This window comes from Thalassophryne amazonica, chromosome 1 (genome assembly GCF_902500255.1).
Source record: "Thalassophryne amazonica chromosome 1, fThaAma1.1, whole genome shotgun sequence".
NCBI classification, from domain to species: domain Eukaryota; kingdom Metazoa; phylum Chordata; class Actinopteri; order Batrachoidiformes; family Batrachoididae; genus Thalassophryne; species Thalassophryne amazonica.
Window position 1 is genome coordinate 39,759,943 of NC_047103.1, and position 17,796 is coordinate 39,777,738.

A 17,796-nucleotide genomic window follows, 5' to 3' on the forward strand; every position below is an offset into this window, starting at 1 on the left:
CCTTTTCTGAAAATTATTTGTGTGGGTGCATGCAAGCGTATGTGTGCGTGCATGTTTAAGTGTGTGAGAGAGATCAGCTCATTGTCAACAAATGCATTTTGGCTTAGTGGTTGGCTCTCACTGTGGTATTGTATCACTTCCTGTTCCGGAGCACAGCGGTGTTTTGCTGTATCTGTTAGCTGTTTAATCTGCGCAGTTAGATTGATCTAGTTACCTAGATAACGATTTGTTTCACAGTGTAATCTTCACGTGAATTAACTAAAGCACAACCTCTGCTGACTCGCCTCTAAAGTATTTATACATTATTCACCTTCTGTGTTTTTAGGAATCCGCTAGCTTAGCGCAGCTACTAGCTCTTAGCCGGTTTAGCATGGCGGCTTCTCCTGTCTCTCCTGCACTTTTCTGCTTTGGGTGTGAAATGTTTAGTTATTCCTCGGCCTCCTTTAGCAGTAATGGTACTTGTAATAAGTGTAGCTTATTCGTAGCTTTGGAGGCCAGGCTGGGCGAATTGGAGACTCGGCTCCGCACCGTGGAAAATTCTACAGCTCGCCAGGCCCCTGTAGTCGGTGCGGACCAAGGTAGCTTAGCCGCCGTTAGTTTCCCTCTGGCAGATCCCGAGCAGCCGGGAAAGCAGGCTGACTGGGTGACTGTGAGGAGGAAGCGTAGTTCTAAACAGAAGCCCCGTGTACACCGCCAACCCGTTCACATCTCTAACTGTTTTTCCCAACTCAACGACACACCCACCGAGGATCAAACTCTGGTTATTGGCGACTCTGTTTTGAGAAATGTGAAGTTAGCGACACCAGCAACCATAGTCAATTGTCTTCCGGGGGCCAGAGCAGGCGACATTGAAGGAAATTTGAAACTGCTGGCTAAGGCTAAGCGTAAATTTGGTAAGATTGTAATTCATGTCGGCAGTAATGACACCTGGTTACGCCAATCGGAGGTCACTAAAATTAACATTGAATCAGTGTGTAACTTTGCAAAAAACAATGTCGGACTCTGTAGTTTTCTCTGGGCCCCTCCCCAATCGGAGCGGGAGTGACATGTTTAACCGCATGTTCTCCTTGAATTGCTGGCTGTCTGAGTGGTGTCCAAAAATGAGGTGGGCTTCATAGATAATTGGCAAAGCTTCTGGGGAAAACCTGGTCTTGTTAGGAGAGACGGCATCCATCCCACTTTGGATGGAGCAGCTCTCATTTCTAGAAATCTGGCCAATTTTCTTAAATCCTCCAAACCGTGACTATCCAGGGTTGGGACCAGGAAGCGAGTTGTAGTCTTACACCCTCTCTGCAGCTTCTCTCCCCCTGCCATCCCCCTCATTACCCCCCATCCCCGTAGAGACGGTGCCTGCTCCCAGACCACCAATAACCAGCAAAAATCTATTTAAGCATAAAAATTCCAAAAAGAAAAAATAATATAGCACCTTCAACTGCACCACAGACTAAAACAGTTAAATGTGGTCTATTAAACATTAGGTCTCTCTCTTCTAAGTCCCTGTTAGTAAATGATATAATAATTGATCAACATATTGATTTATTCTGCCTTACAGAAACCTGGTTACAGCAGGATGAATATGTTAGTTTAAATGAGTCAACACCCCCGAGTCACACTAACTGCCAGAACGCTCGTAGCACAGGCCGAGGCAGAGGATTAGCAGCAATCTTCCATTCCAGCTTATTAATTAATCCAAAACCCAGACAGAGCTTTAATTCATTTGAAAGCTTGACTCTTAGTCTCAACACTGCATTTAATCTATTATTAGACTCAATTGGCTTTGCTCAAAATGTAAATGAGTCCACCCACCACTTTAATCATATCTTAGATCTTGTTCTGACTTATGGTATGGAAATTGAAGACTTAACAGTATTCCCTGAAAACTCCCTTCTGTCTGATAATTTCTTAATAACATTTACATTTACTCTGATGGACTACCCAGCAGTGGGGAATAAGTTTCATTACACTAGAAGTCTTTCAGAAAGCGCTGTAACTAGGTTTAAGGATATGATTCCTTCTTTATGTTCTCTAATGCCATATACCAACACAGTACAGAGTAGCTACCTAAACTCTGTAAGTGAGATAGAGTATCTCGTCAATAGTTTTACATCCTCATTGAAGACAACTTTGGATGCTGTAGCTCCTCTGAAAAAGAGAGCTTTAAATCAGAAGTGCCTGACTCCGTGGTATAACTCACAAACTCGCAGCTTAAAGCAGATAACCCGTAAGTTGGAGAGGAAATGACGTCTCACTAATTTAGAAGATCTTCACTTAGCCTGGAAAAAGAGTCTGTTGCTCTATAAAAAAGCCCTCCGTAAAGCTAGGACATCTTACTACTCATCACTAATTGAAGAAAATAAGAACAACCCCAGGTTTCTTTTCAGCACTGTAGCCAGGCTGACAAAGAGTCAGAGCTCTATTGAGCCGAGTATTCCTTTAACTTTAACTAGTAATGACTTCATGACTTTCTTTGCTAATAAAATTTTAACTATTAGAGAAAAGATTACTCATAACCATCCCAAAGATGTATCGTTATCTTTGGCTGCTTTCAGTGATGCCGGTATTTGGTTAGACTCTTTCTCTCCGATTGTTCTGTCTGAGTTATTTTCATTAGTTACTTCCTCCAAACCATCAACGTGTCTATTAGACCCCATTCCTACCAGGCTGCTCAAGGAAGCCCTACCATTATTTAATGCTTCGATCTTAAATATGATCAATCTATCTTATTAGTTGGCTATGTACCACAGGCTTTTAAGGTGGCAGTAATTAAACCATTACTTAAAAAAGCCATCACTTGACCCAGCTATCTTAGCTAATTATAGGCCAATCTCCAACCTTCCTTTTCTCTCAAAAATTCTTGAAAGGGTAGTTGTAAAACAGCTAGCTGATCATCTGCAGAGGAATGGTCTATTTGAAGAGTTTCAGTCAGGTTTAGAATTCGTCATAGTACAGAAACAGCATTAGTGAAGGTTACAAATGATCTTCTTATGGCCTCAGACAGTGGACTCATGTCTGTGCTTGTTCTGTTAGACCTCAGTGCTGTTTTTGATACTGTTGACCATAAAATTTTATTACAGAGATTAGAGCATGCCATAGGTATTAAAGGCACTGCGCTGCGGTGGTTTGAATCATATTTATCTAATAGATTACAATTTGTTCATGTAAATGGGGAATCTTCTTCACAGACTAAGGTTAATTATGGAGTTCCACAAGGTTCTGTGCTAGGACCAATTTTATTCACTATATACATGCTTCCCTTAGGCAGTATTATTAGACGGCATTGCTTAAATTTTCATTGTTACGCAGATGATACCCAGCTTTATCTATCCATGAAGCCAGAGGACACACACCAATTAGCTAAACTGCAGGATTGTCTTACAGACATAAAGACATGGATGACCTCTAATTTCCTGCTTTTAACTCAGATAAAACTGAAGTTATTGTACTTGGCCCCACAAATCTTAGAAACATGGTGTCTAACCAGATCCTTACTCTGGATGGCATTACCCTGACCTCTAGTAATACTGTGAGTAATCTTGGAGTCATTTTTGATCAGGATATGTCATTCAATGCGCATATTAAACAAATATGTAGGACTGCTTTTTTGCATTTACGCAATATCTCTAAAATTAGAAAGGTCTTGTCTCAGAGTGACGCTGAAAAACTAATTCATGCATTTATTTCCTCTAGGCTGGACTATTGTAATTCATTATTATCAGGTTGTCCTAAAAGTTCCCTGAAAAGCCTTCAGTTAATTCAAAATGCTGCAGCTAGAGTACTAACGGGACTAGAAGGAGAGAGCATATCTCACCCATATTGGCCTCTCTTCATTGGCTTCCTGTTAATTCTAGAATAGAATTTAAAATTCTTCTTCTTACTTATAAGGTTTTGAATAATCAGGTCCCATCTTATCTTAGGGACCTCATAGTACCATATCACCCCAATAAAGCGCTTCGCTCTCAGACTGCAGGCTTACTTGTAGTTCCTAGGGTTTGTAAGAGTAGAATGGGAGGCAGAGCCTTCAGCTTTCAGGCTCCTCTCCTGTGGAACCAGTTCCAATTCAGATCAGGGAGACAGACACCCTCTCTACTTTTAAGATTAGGCTTAAAACTTTCCTTTTTGCTAAAGCTTATAGTTAGGGCTGGATCAGGTGACCCTGAACCATCCCTTAGTTATGCTGCTATAGACTTAGACTGCTGGGGGGTTCCCATGATGCACTGAGTGTTTCTTTCTCTTTTTGCTCTGTATGCACCACTCTGCATTTAATCATTAGTGATTGATCTCTGCTCCCCTCCACAGCATGTCTTTTTCCTGGTTCTCTCCCTCAGCCCCAACCAGTCCCAGCAGAAGACTGCCCCTCCCTGAGCCTGGTTCTGCTGGAGGTTTCTTCCTGTTAAAAGGGAGTTTTTCCTTCCCACTGTCGCCAAGTGCTTGCTCACAGTGGGTCATTTTGACCGTTGGGGTTTTATGTAATTGTTGTATGGCCTTGCCTTACAATATAAAGCTCCTTGGGGCAACTGTTTGTTGTGATTTGGCGCTATATAAATAAAATTGATTGATTGATTGATTAGGACTGTGTAGAAATCCTGATCTGACAGGTTGTTGGCCTTTCACTTTCTAATGAGTGCCAGTCCACTTTATCTTATCTGTCTTTTCATACAGTTTATACGATTTCATGTACAAAATCACATATCAAACAGGAATGTTGTCACATATAGTAATTTTTTTGGTCATTTAGTTCTTTTTCTCAGACAATCAATCAGTCAATCATGTGATAAGGAATCAGTTTCACATATTTGCAGAGTCACATGCCCACTCTTGTTGATGATGCAGGTGTTTTGTTATTCTGCTTTGCAGAGTGGTGCAATAGCGCTACTGCAAACCTGTTTCTTCGTCTTTCCTTTTTTTGCCGCAGGTGAAAGCTGAAGTCTATCCCATAAATCTGCTTGGTACATTTCCCTTCCACAGCTGCAGTGAGATAGCAAGGTGTTTTTTTGCGTTTGTGAAGCAGTAGAAAACACAAAAATGACAAAAAAAAATGACTGCAACACATTATATTCTACATGTTACTGTGTTGGATCTGTTTGCAGATATTGTAGATATACTGATCCATCCTCCTCCTCCCAAAAGTAGGCATCTTTCTGCTGTAGCCAGGTGACACACGGGCGATTCCTTGACCTTTTCCAGTTGCTGGAATCCGAAACAGTGAGGCATCTCTGTGTTGGATTGTGCACCACATCATGCTAAAATCTTTTATCTATTCATGCGTATATGTGTGTCAATAAAACTCCAATGTGGACACGCCCTGTTCCTGTGATCCTGTGACAGGAATGACTCGCCGTAAAGCAGGAAGCATTGCTGACTGCTTAGCAGAATTGTAATTGTGTGTGGCTGTGTTTCAGACCACATTAGTGACTTTTCAAAAGAAGAAATAAAAAAACAGCATTAACAACAATTATCATTCCTTAATATGAGCTATTTTCATTGGAAGAAAATCGCCAAAAGTGCTCCTTTGATCTTTCAGTCTCCGTGTGGCTGCGGGCAGCTCTCGGACCGAAACCAAGGCAGCAACGTAGAGGTACAGCTGGTCACACTGGTGTAGGCCTCTGTGTCGTAGGTACTGGCGTGTTTTCATACAGAAGCATTAATCAGCCTTGAGGTTCACCTGCGGTGCAGTGTGTGTGTGTGTGTGTGTGTGTGTGCGCCTGTAGGCTCATATCTTCACACTAGATGGACAGGAACAACAATGACGGCTGTATGTCAACATTCACAATAATTATCCAGTCATCCCTTTGTTGTCCCGGATTAACCTCCTTTTTAAAGGGAAATTCCATTACTCAACTTGGGCTTTATTTTACATATTTCAGTGCAGTATTGAGTTTTACCGCGAACACCATCACGGGCTTAACAGCTACATAATGTCATCGTAAGAGACAGGCTAAAAGCGCTCACAGTAAACCTCTGCTTGTTGTCCGCTGATCAGACGAGAATGCCATTAGGAGTGTGTCGTAGCATGAAGAGAATCTGTAATCGAGTAAACGTGGGTATGTTTACCTCACAAAATTGTCAAGAAACATTTCCAAACAGCTGATTAGCCTTCTGCATGTTCAGTGCCACCTCACTCTACTGAGTCATGACAAGTCGATTGTTGTTGGGGGGAGCTTGATTTTTGGCTTATGTAACCTGCACTTGTTCCACACTGGGCTCAAACTCACAGTCACCGGCACAGGAGGCAGGTGCTCTGACCACGGGGCGAAACCCGTGCCTCTAGTGTCTGTCGCTAGAACGTCTTTTGGCATCAGTGAGGTTTTTGCTTACTGCACAGCTCCACCTGCTGGCCACCATTACACTCAGAAAAGAAAACAATGGTGCAATGGCACTTTGTGCACATGGGTGCATAAATGTGGGCAGGAAAATGGAATTCTAATCCAATTACATTTGTTTCACAAATCTGATTGGTTAGTCATGTGAGATTTCAAACCGTATAATATCGGATGTAGAGTGGGAAAATATTCAGCCGTTTAAACTTTGGATGTATTGCTCCACACCCTGACGGTGCGCACTGCTACGCAGATGTATGAATAATGGTGGTTTCAGCTCAGAGCAAGAGAAAATTGCGTAGCGACAACGATGTGGAAATGAGTGGATTCTGATACAGAATTACCATTTCACATTTGATGGATTTGATGGATTTTCACATTTGATGGATTACTTCACGCCCTGACCGCTGTTGGAGTGACGCTGCCTTGACAGTAAGCCTCGCTGACCAAATATCGACAGGAAAATAAACCATGCAAATGATGGAATTGGATTAGAATGGGAATAACCCCCTTGTGTCTGTTGATTTGCAGATGTTCATGCTGGATTAGAGTCGCAAATATCGCAAATAACGTGTCGCCAATGAAACTCCTTTTGCTCAGTTTCCAAAAGCATCAATTTGCAAACGTATAATGAGCATGAACGTCCGCAAATCATCAAACACAACAGGGTTATTCCCTAATTTTGCAGTGTTGGAGTTGTTTCTCAGAGTAAATTGTATAATGTTGATTCAGTGTTATTAGGTCTGTGAAGGTGTCATTTTAACTCTGTTCACAAACTGAGTGAGAAATGTAAAAAGGGATTTGCTGTGAGTTTTCAGTGGTGATCTTATAACAGTGCTGTCGCTTTATGACCAGAAAGTAATGAATTCTGTCAAGGCGGGTGGTGGCCCGGTAGCTGGACCTGCAATACAGACTCCCAGACTAGGCTTAGGTGTGAATGAAATCATGGTCTTTATTCCAGGCTCTGGTATGGTGCACATGTGATCAGTCAGCAAGGCAGAGGTACAAGCAGGGTTAGACTGAGATGCACTCATGGACAAGCAAGGTTCTGTGGCACGAACAAAGACGGTCGAGGAGAACAGAGCAGACATCAGAACACGGCTTGGCAAACTCAGGACTGAAAAACGGGCGCTGGAAAGTGTACAGAGACAACAATCTGGCAGGGCAGTGAAGGACTGTGAGGTTTAAATGCAGGTGGACTAATCAGGATGTGAGATGAGGAACAGGTCGCATTAATGAAGTGCACATGAGGAAAGATCTAGAAAAGGATGTGGCTAGTTAACAAAGATTATACACAGGCAAGATTATGAGGAGGGGAGTGCACAAAGTGGAGTGATGTAATAGACAAAGACACATGAGCTGGTGCCAAGAGTGTGAGTGAAAGATACAAGGCAGGTGCAGTGAACACAGTCAAATATGAGTGAGGGACGAAGACATGATGGCAGGTGCGGGGTGTGGAGTGGAAACAAACAAATGGCAATGAGGAAAAACAAAACAGCTAAAATCGGGGCAGACTATAATACAACAACAAACTGGGCATGAACATAAGAACTGAAAGAAAATAAACACCAAGACAAAACTAAACTAGAACTGACTTAGAAAACAAAGTGGCTAAACAAACTATAAATAAAACAGATACTCTGTGATAAACAAAACCCGACACTAAAGCACAACAGATAATATAACAAATGAGAAGCAAAATAAACAAGTGATAAACAATGAAAACACAACCTGACAGAACAGAACTGAACAATGGCTTAAGTATAAAAGTAACAAAGTAGCAAAGTAAAATAGAACCCAGGATAATGAAAATAAACAACTAATCAATCCAAGCCGAAGCCGCCGGTGAGTAAAAGGAATGGGTAAAATAGGGATTAAAGCCTGGATCAGGGCTGGGCATGACAAATTCAGATCCAGTCTACTGCCTTTGTATTCCTGGAATAGATGTGGGAATTCCTACATTTCTCAAATCTGAACACGGTAAAGTACTCTCTGTAGTGTTGCGAATACACTGTTATACAAGAATTAAAATTTTAACATGATTGAAAGTAAGTTTTGTCTCAGAACGTACTCCATACAGGAACACACACACACACACACTTTCCTCCTCCTCCCTCACTGAAAAAAGAGGAGTAAATTAATCATTCCTGGAGACCCGCCCACCAGACCGGTTAATGGCCTGTTCAAATACAGCTGTGCTGCGATTGGGCTAATCATTGTGGCAGCAACACTGAAATTTCAGGTAGAGTCAAAGTAATTTTTCCTCTCTGTAGATGACTGCAAAAAGTACAGTAATGGCAAAGTGTGTATGTACTCGTACACCACAGTCTACAGAGAAAAACACACATCAGGTCCGGTTGAGGAACCGATGAGTTGGTTCTGGCTGCTGCTGCATACATGATGCCTCATAAATGTTAGTCAATTCACGATGATGTTATACAGAGAAGCTACAAGCTATATGAGAAGCTACAAACAGAGTTTCCCATTTCTCCTTTATGAATTATTAATGGTTATTAATCAGTTACCTACTGCTGGACTCAAGTCAACTTCATCTGAGTCTGAGTCCCACGTTTTCCAGCCAGATTCTGATGAAGCTGAGTCTCAAGTGGAAACATAAAATGAATACAGCATTAGTGAAATCCATTTTTAAAGTAGACCTGCATTGAAATAAATGTGGTCAGATCTCAGAAAGAAATAGCTGATATGTATTTATAAGACCCTTATGAATGCAGTAAAGTAAATCTGCAAGCCCAAATTTGTAATTCAGCGGAGAAATCTTCGTTTAAAAATGACAAATTTGCAGCTAAAATTTGGCCCTCCGCAAAAACTGTTTGTACGTTGGGGACATTGCCGTGACGTGAGGGAGAAGACAGAGCGCTAGCGCCTTCAGTCCGATCAAGCATTGAAATTGATTTTATCTGTTAGTAATGTTACTGTTATACACATCCTGGTTTCAAATCCAAAAGTAAGCTGCAATGAATGCGAAATACAGCTCTGCATGCTCAGATCAGCGGCGACATGACAGCGGACGACGTTCTTCCCCGACCCTTACGCCTTGCTCTCACTGCCTCCGATGTGCTTACAGAGTCTGCAGGCTCGGTAAACGCCGCAGCGGGCCACTCACACACCCCCGTGTCTGCTGTGCAGAGCTGCGGCCAACTCCGGCACCACCTCCCTGTCTACTGAATGGAGGTGCGGCCAACTTGGCAACAAGTCCAGAGACTACGCTGTTTTGATGCCGAGCGCTCCGGCCGCCTGTAAGGACAGACTTATTGCGGAAAATCTGCAGCGCCGCACGGTCTCGGTAATCGCAGCCGCAGAGCTCCGTGGCCGCTGAAAGAGTTTGTATCTTTTTAATGACTTGGATTCTTTGCGGGTCCCGCATCCGTACCCCGCGACAGCATCACCGGAGGCTAAAGACAGTAGATTTTCAATGTGACACCACTCAATCAAATGGGCGTATGAAAAAGTCCCCCAAAAAAATTTTCAGGCAAAAATAAAAGAAATGTATACTCACCAAACGTACCGCAAGACAATATGAAGTTTTAAAAAAAGTTGATCCTTCCGTATAAGACAATAAAAAGGTGCTTTTGTAAGAGATGCAAACTGACGTAAATCCACAAATTACAGTTGGTGCGCGCAATGCATGCTGGGATAGGATCTTCTCTCTTACGTCTCGGCAATGTCCCAGATGTGCTGACAGTTTTGCGGAGGGCCAAATTTTAGCTGTAAATTTGTCATTTTTAAATGAAGATTTCTCCGTTGAATGACAGATCTGGGCTTGCAGATTTACTTTACTACATTCAGAAGGATCTTATGTGTAAATACAAGTCATTTTTTGGTCCAAAGATCTGACTGCATTTATTTCAGTGCAGGTGCAGCTGCTTTAAGATAACTAGTTTTGGTAGACTGCTGTGTCATGAGTAACCTCTTAAGATTTCTCTGCACTCAGTAGGTATTTTTCCATTTTATTCATTATTCACTTTGAGTACCGGTTCGTCCATATAAAAACAACAGTCTTAAAAAAAATCTCACCAGTTCATGGCCTTAGATTTGCTTTATTTTCACTTTTTTTTTTTTTTGTAGATTATGGATATACTATGAAAAGTCTGAAATATTAGGTTCAGGCTTAGTGGTTAACACTGTTGCCTCACAGCAAGAAGGTCTTGGGTTTGATTCCTACCTGTGGCCTTTCAGTGTGGAGTTTGCATGTTCTCCTCGTGTTTCCGTGGGTTTCCTCCGGTTGCTCCGGTTTCCTTCCACATGTAAAGACATGCGGGTTAGGTGAATTGGAAACTTTATAATTGTCCAGGTCTCCCTTGCAAAAGAGGTCTTGATTTCAGTGGGACTAACCTGGTTAAATAAAATATACTCCAAACAGGTTTTCTTCCAGAAGGGTTCAAAAGAAGGAGGTGTGGTACTTTTGTTTCTTTCTTTTCTTTTCTTTTTTTGTTTGCAGTTGCTTATTTTCTTGCCAACTTTGAAGGGCCATATCTCAAAAATAAAATAGATAATAAAATAAAAATTATTTGGCAGATAAACATATTTTGGATTTTTCACATTGAGCCCATAATCAGCAAAATATGTGAAAATAAATTAAATCTAAGACCAAGACCTGGGAGCCACTTGTTGATTTTACCTGGAATGACCAAACCTGAGTGCAGCTTTGGATTTTTTGCTGGAGTCATGTAACCAAAATCAACAGGTGTGATGACAAGTGAGCATCATTACAGCAGAATAGAAGAATACACCAGCAACCATTCGTCATACGGGTCAAGCGTGGTTTATTTGCCAGAGACCGTGGTCAGTCTTGTTCAGATGAGACACTCACTTGTGTTCAGCCATACAGTTGGAGAAGAGGGTTGTGGTGGTCATTTGGCACCACCCATGCAGTTTTGTTATGTGGATTGGAAACAAATTTTTACATTGGCCGAAACGTTCTGCCTCCAACATGATTTCAATAACAAGATATCAAAATGTAGCTGGTACAAGTATAATACTTATTGACTATTGCTACAGCAAACACTTTTTACAGAATTGGCTTTGACGTAACACGTGCGCAGTAGTCGGTAAAAAATGGTGACATTTATGGACATGCATATGAAACAATGTGCTGTGGTTGAATTCCTCATGACGGAGCGCTGTACACCTGTGGACATTCATCCATGAGCCACTGTTTTCTATGGTGTCACTTGTGTGGATGATCAGTAGAGACAGGAGGTTGGTGAGCAGTTTGACGGGCGAAAATCCAGCCACAACAAGTCTGCATGAGTGGGCCTGTAGTGGCACGCCACAACAGCCGCAGATGCACTACATCACAACATTTTTGGAGCCCGGTAACACTGTCAACTCCAACTGATATGGGACACTTTGCAAAAGCTGCGTGTAGGCTTGAAGTAGGTTCATCCTGGAAAGATGCTGAGGAGCTCGGTCACTCGGGAGGAGCTCGGAGTCGAGCTGCTACTCCTCCACGTTGAAAGGAGCCAACTGAGGTGGCTTGGCCATCTTTTCCGGATGCCCCCTGGACGCCTCGCTGGAGAGGTGTTCCAGGCACGTACATTGGGAGGAGGCCCGGGGAAGACCCAGGATGCTGGAGGGACTACGTCTCTCGGGGGCTTGGGAACGCCTCTGAGTTCCCCAGAAGAGCTGGGGGAGGTGTGTGTGGCTCGGGAGGTCTGGCCTGCTTTGCTTGAGCTGCTGCCTGCGACCCGATTCCAGATAAAGCGGAAGAAAATGGATGGATGGATCATGTGGATTCTCTATGTTGTTTGACTGCAGCGACTCTCTGGCACGCAAGGGGTTATGGGATATGTCATTAGGGCAAATCATTTTAATAACATGAATGTAACATTGCTGTGGTAAACAGGACAAGACGTACAATGTAGTGTAACAAGTCCGTTGACCACAAGTCCTCAAATTTTGTCTGATTTGTTTCACCTCTTCTTCAGCTGAAAAACACAGGGCAAATTTGCACTTACAGCACTGTCTACTAAAGCACAGTTCATCTTTGCATTTCCCATGAACAAAGAGACCTCGGCGCTAACAAAAAAGTTTCACTTCATCGATTTTCCACCTTTTAAAGTCATCTAAACTTCACCGATCGCTCACATTTATGTTGTATTCTGCCACCTTTACCATGTTTACACAGGTTCAATTTGTATCCAAAATTTTAGTCAGTCCGATAAGAAATAAGAAAAGTGAAAGTAGCGACATTTTAAATTTGATTAATGTATCATTATGAGTGGCAAGAAAATTGACAAAGTATTGTTTTGTTTGTTTGTTTTTTTTGCACAGCTGTAATTATAACGGTGCATTGTGTTCCCTAATTGTGACATTTTTAGCTGAAACGTGTAAATTTAGTATTTGATCAAACTAAAGTTTATCTTAGAAGAAGAACTGCAGATTAACGGTTAACCTTTTCACAGCAGTCTCTGTGATTGTTGGAGTTCTTAAATGGACATGATTTTCTTTGGCAGTGCGCTTCAGGCTACAATAGAAATTCTTCTTACTTATGCATGGTTTCATTTTCCCCTGTTCTTTTCCAGAGTAATTACTTTCACAAGATGCGTGATCTTACACTGTGTGAAATATGTGAACGTGTTGACATAACAGAACTATTTTTTGTGACTTGAAGTTACAGCGAGTGAATCAGGTATCCAGATAGGAAGCAAGGTATTTCCTGGTTGTCATTGTCCTGGTTGTCATGCATGCACGTGCACATGCACACACACAATGTGTGAGAAATGTGACCAGGTTGCATTATGGGAGTCTGGTGCAGCTAATTTATATGAGCAGCCAATGTAGACTTCAGCTTCTTTACTCGCAGCAGGTACGGGCAGAAGCTAGAAATGTGAGTGATGTAGGCCTGCAAATGAGGCACAGCTTGCATGAAGAGCAGGGCTTTGAACCAGAATTTTTCCCAACTAGTTTGTTCCGAACAGAAACTGTATTTTTTTTTTTAACATTTCCAGTTTTGGGTTCCACACCAAAATTGACTTTCTCCAACCAAATATTGTTCACGAAATGGTTAATAATGTTCCAGGTCAGTTGTGGAACACTACAAATATTCCAGACCCAGTGGTGGACACAGCTAACCAAAAGGTTAGCTTCAATAACCGCTAATCCGCTAACTGAAAAGTTAACATTTATAATGCTAAACCAATAAACCGCAAAAAATTTTTGCGGAAGTTACAGCTAACTGCTAACTTTTAGTACTAACTCGGTACACTGGCAGCTACTGATAAGCCAGTTTTGAGTTTAAGCACACCCAAGGCTTCTAAGTAAAATCAAAGGACCAGAGGTTCTGTCTTTATCCACCCTGCCCGCTGCTGCCAAAACAAAAAATAAAAAAGGGTCATTTACTTTCCACATACTACAGCACAGACAGTCAGCATAATTCCATAATGCCTTTTGGCGCATGTGTCTGTTAATGCTCAAACTTTCAGAATTAGCGCATTACTTTAAAAGATATGTGTGATATTTCACTTTGTAAAAATGAGAGTTGCTGTTAATGTCAGTAAACTGTCCGGAATTAGTTTTGTTTATAAATAAAACCATGAGTGAAACGTGCTTTGTGTTTCATGTCTCCTGCCAACTGTTTGTGTCATTGCATGTGGAAAGTAAATGATACTCTTTTTTTTCTTTTCTTTTTTTTGCAACAGCAGCTGGCAGCTGGCCCGCCCCTTTATGCTGGGGGAGGACTGAGCTCACAGCAGTCTGACTGTTGCAAAACAGACAGGAACTAGCGTGTATGATTTTAGGGTTTACAAATGTTTTTGTAAACATTTAAGCTTTACTCACTATGCCAGCAAAAAAAAAAAAAAAAAAAGTTAGCAGACTGAAAGTTAGCAGAACTAAATTTAGCAAAAGCTAATTGGTCCACTGGTGGTTTTCAAAGTTAGCTAAAAAGCTAATCTGCTAACAAAGAAGTTAGCTTTGCTAAGTAGCGGTTAGCAGATTAGCGGAACTGTGCCCACCACTGTGCAGACCTGTATGTGGCGCTGTAACGTTCCCACAAAAAACGGCAAAGACAATACTGTGTACTGTAGTAGGCAGCAGAAGCAGTGTCAACAATAAAAGTGCACTACAACAATGCACAAAAATCCCAAAGTAAATGACTAATAATAGAGAAACTTCTCAGGTGTGACTGTGTTTTTATTGTTGTTGTTGTTGTTGTTGTTTGTTTTATTTTTTCAAGAGCCATTTTTTTGTCAAGTACAACGTATAATATGGTACCTAATTTTAGATTTGGTTATTTCTTACGACGGCATTCTAAAAGTGGGTTAAGATGCTTCCAAATAAGAGTACAATAATGTTTCCCAGCGACACCATGGAATCACTAAAGCAAATAAATGCACTGTGAATGTAGACCTTAATTTATTGTAATGGTATTTAAATAAGTTCCTTCTCTCAGTGGGTTCGGTTCCACATGAGTGGCTCATCTGATACCCGGCCTCTGATAAATGTAACATAAATTAACTCACTGTCAGAGGTTGAAAAACAGATCAGTGACAGCGCTGTGTGTGCTATACTTGTGTGCCTCGCTTTTACTGCACACAACGGGTCTTTGTGTGGCGTGACGGGACAGTAATAACAGGGGAGGGCAGGAGTGCACACATGCATACATTCCTCCATACCTACGTGACAACCAGAAAGTAACTGTAAGTAAGTAACAGCAGTAGAGCCGACGCATTCACAGCCAAGTGCTTCATGTTGTCTTTCAACTGAGGAGAACATAATTTACTTAATGCGGGCAGCTGCTAAAAACAGACAGAGGAACATTCTCGAGCTGTTGGAGTGGATCTAATCCATTTGGAGTTCCCTGGTGGCACTGTGCGAGAAGAAGGTCATTTTTGTCATGGAACGCTGACAGGAAAAGTGCAGCGAGGAGCGTTGAGAGGAACGCAGGATGTAATTGTTGGTTTGGAAGAGTTGCTTTAATTATACATTTGGTTGGCAGAGGTCGAGCCGCTGGCTGGTTGATTGGTTGTTGGGAAGAATTATGTAGAGACAAAACTCTTCTGACAAACAAACTGAGTCCATTTAAATATGTACAAAAACACACACTTTGTTGTAGCTGCTGCACCTAAAATAATCTTTTCCGTCATGCTGCTTTAGAAATGAGCAAAAATTTAAATTCAGATCAAACGTGAGACTCTTGATTCAACTGTGATTTATAATACCTAATACAATTTACAATATATAAAACAATTTCCTTCGGGTTTAATAAAGTTCTTCTTTTTCTTATTATTATCTTATATTGCAGTTGACATGTAATTTGGGTATTTGTAAGGGATATTGAATGGTATATACCTAAAATGATGAAATTTGGCCAAATATATGCAATGTTAAAATGAAGTTATGAACAAGTATGTACTTCTGTTTCTGTGGCATATTGCAAAATTTCAGCTAATTTTATTGCGGATGAAATATTCATTTTTAGGGGTATCTATCCCATGGTAAATATGCTGAGTTCACTCTGTGAGCTGTTGCAGATTGTATGCCAAAGGAAATTTATACTGCACTTGATGGAAAATAAGAATTCTGAATTTCCAACTTAATACTTTTAATAAAGTGTTGCGCCTGGGGAACAAAGTAAAATGCTGTAATTGTAACATTACTATTGGCAAGTGCCATGGCATACCTGTTGGGAAAGTGTAGGAACACGGACCCACAACAGGGGGCGCAAATGAACGGACAATGGAATAGGTCAAATAACAACACTTTACTGTTGCGAACGTGCACAACAAAAACAACAAATTACAACAATGGACAAAGTTCAATTCACAAAGGTGTCGTGTGGGCAGGCTCGAAGATAGGAGACGCCTCTCCAAAGTAGAACCGGAACCACACGGTTTCCTCCGCCACAGGACCCCGGGAATACTGGAGCCGCCAAGTTCCGAACTCCCAGGTGGCCACTGCCTCCGCGTGTCGGACCTGGTACTGCTGGCGAGGAACAAGAACACAATTAAACGTGGGCGCGTTTGCACCCAGCAACCTGCACGGCAGGGAAGCTACCTCCACCTCTCGTTGGAGAAAAAAAGTCTGCAATCACTCACAAAAATCACAAAGGTTACTGTCAAGCAGTCAGCTGAGATTATTACCTTCCAGGTAGAACGATATCTCGGCGATGAGGTGGAGATGCCGTCCTGCTGATTACCCCAGTGATAATTGCCGTCAGCTGTCTCAGGTGATGGGTGACAACTGTTACCGAGGCAGCTCCTGTGGGGCGGCGGCGCCCTCTGGTGCCTGGAGCCCGCACTCCAGGCAGGGCGCCCTCTGGTGGTGGTGGGCCAGCAGTACCTCCTCTTCAGCGGCCCACACAACAATACCTGTATGTTGTTTTACCTGTCCAACAGATATCCAGCAAAACCTCTGTGTGAAATATGCCCAGGTTTTAATCAGAGTCCATTACAACTTTTCATGGTAAATATTTCAAGCCTGCTACCTATTTGCCACCTAAAACTGTGGCAAATGATTTTGAGTTTTCTTGTATCAAATATTGAACTGTTGGTGTAAATATGAAGAATAGTTGTAACTATTTCAAAAACATGTACAACTACTATACCCCTGTCATTATTCCAGTGTACTGTATTCATCTTAATCCATATTGCAGTTGTTTAACCACGTGTCATTTAAAAACAATTGCAGTCCATGTATGATAGGTTTGATTAGAATGTGATAAAACTGCTGAAGAATGCTTTATCTTGCAGTTTTAAGATGAAAAGAAAAATTCCTTTTTCATGATCTGGATCCAAATTGAATGTATTCTTTCTTTTATTGCATTCATCACCATGTTTTGATGAAGAGTGATCCACTGGGATTTTGAATAATCCAGGTGGAATACTGACAGAAAGCATAACATCTACGGCAGTGATTCCCAACATGTGGGCCACAGCTCCTTGGTGGGCTGTGAGTCACCATAAAAACAAATATAAACGTCTTTGATTTTCAATTTTGGAATAAAGTTTAAATTTACCAAAAAATATTAGATTTTTTTTCTTTCTTTCTGTGTAATCATCAGTAATTAAACAAAGTGATGCAATTTAAATTACACTATCTTCAGGAGTATAAGATATGTGTGTGTGCATTTTTATTATTATTATTATTGTTGTTGTTGTTGTTGTTGTTTTTTTTTTGGGGGGGGGGGGGGGGGGTATTGCTAATTTAGGAGGTCCTGCAACTTTTACCCTGGTGTGTCTTGTATGTCAAAATAGGCATGTAACAGCACACAAAAATCAATGTTCGGTACATTTTCAGATTGAATGTGTTATTGGCTTCAATTAATGCGTCCTTTTGCATCTGAAGCGCTGGTTACGTCGGTTGCGTCAGATGCTTTGGGGGCACTGAACGCACCGAATGCGGCAAGGAAGGCAGGGATTACTACATCACACTCTGACTTTTTCCACAGCCTGAAAAAGCTGAGCAATCGCCATCTTGGATTTGCATCTGTTAGAACCACAAAAAAAAAGCTTACAAA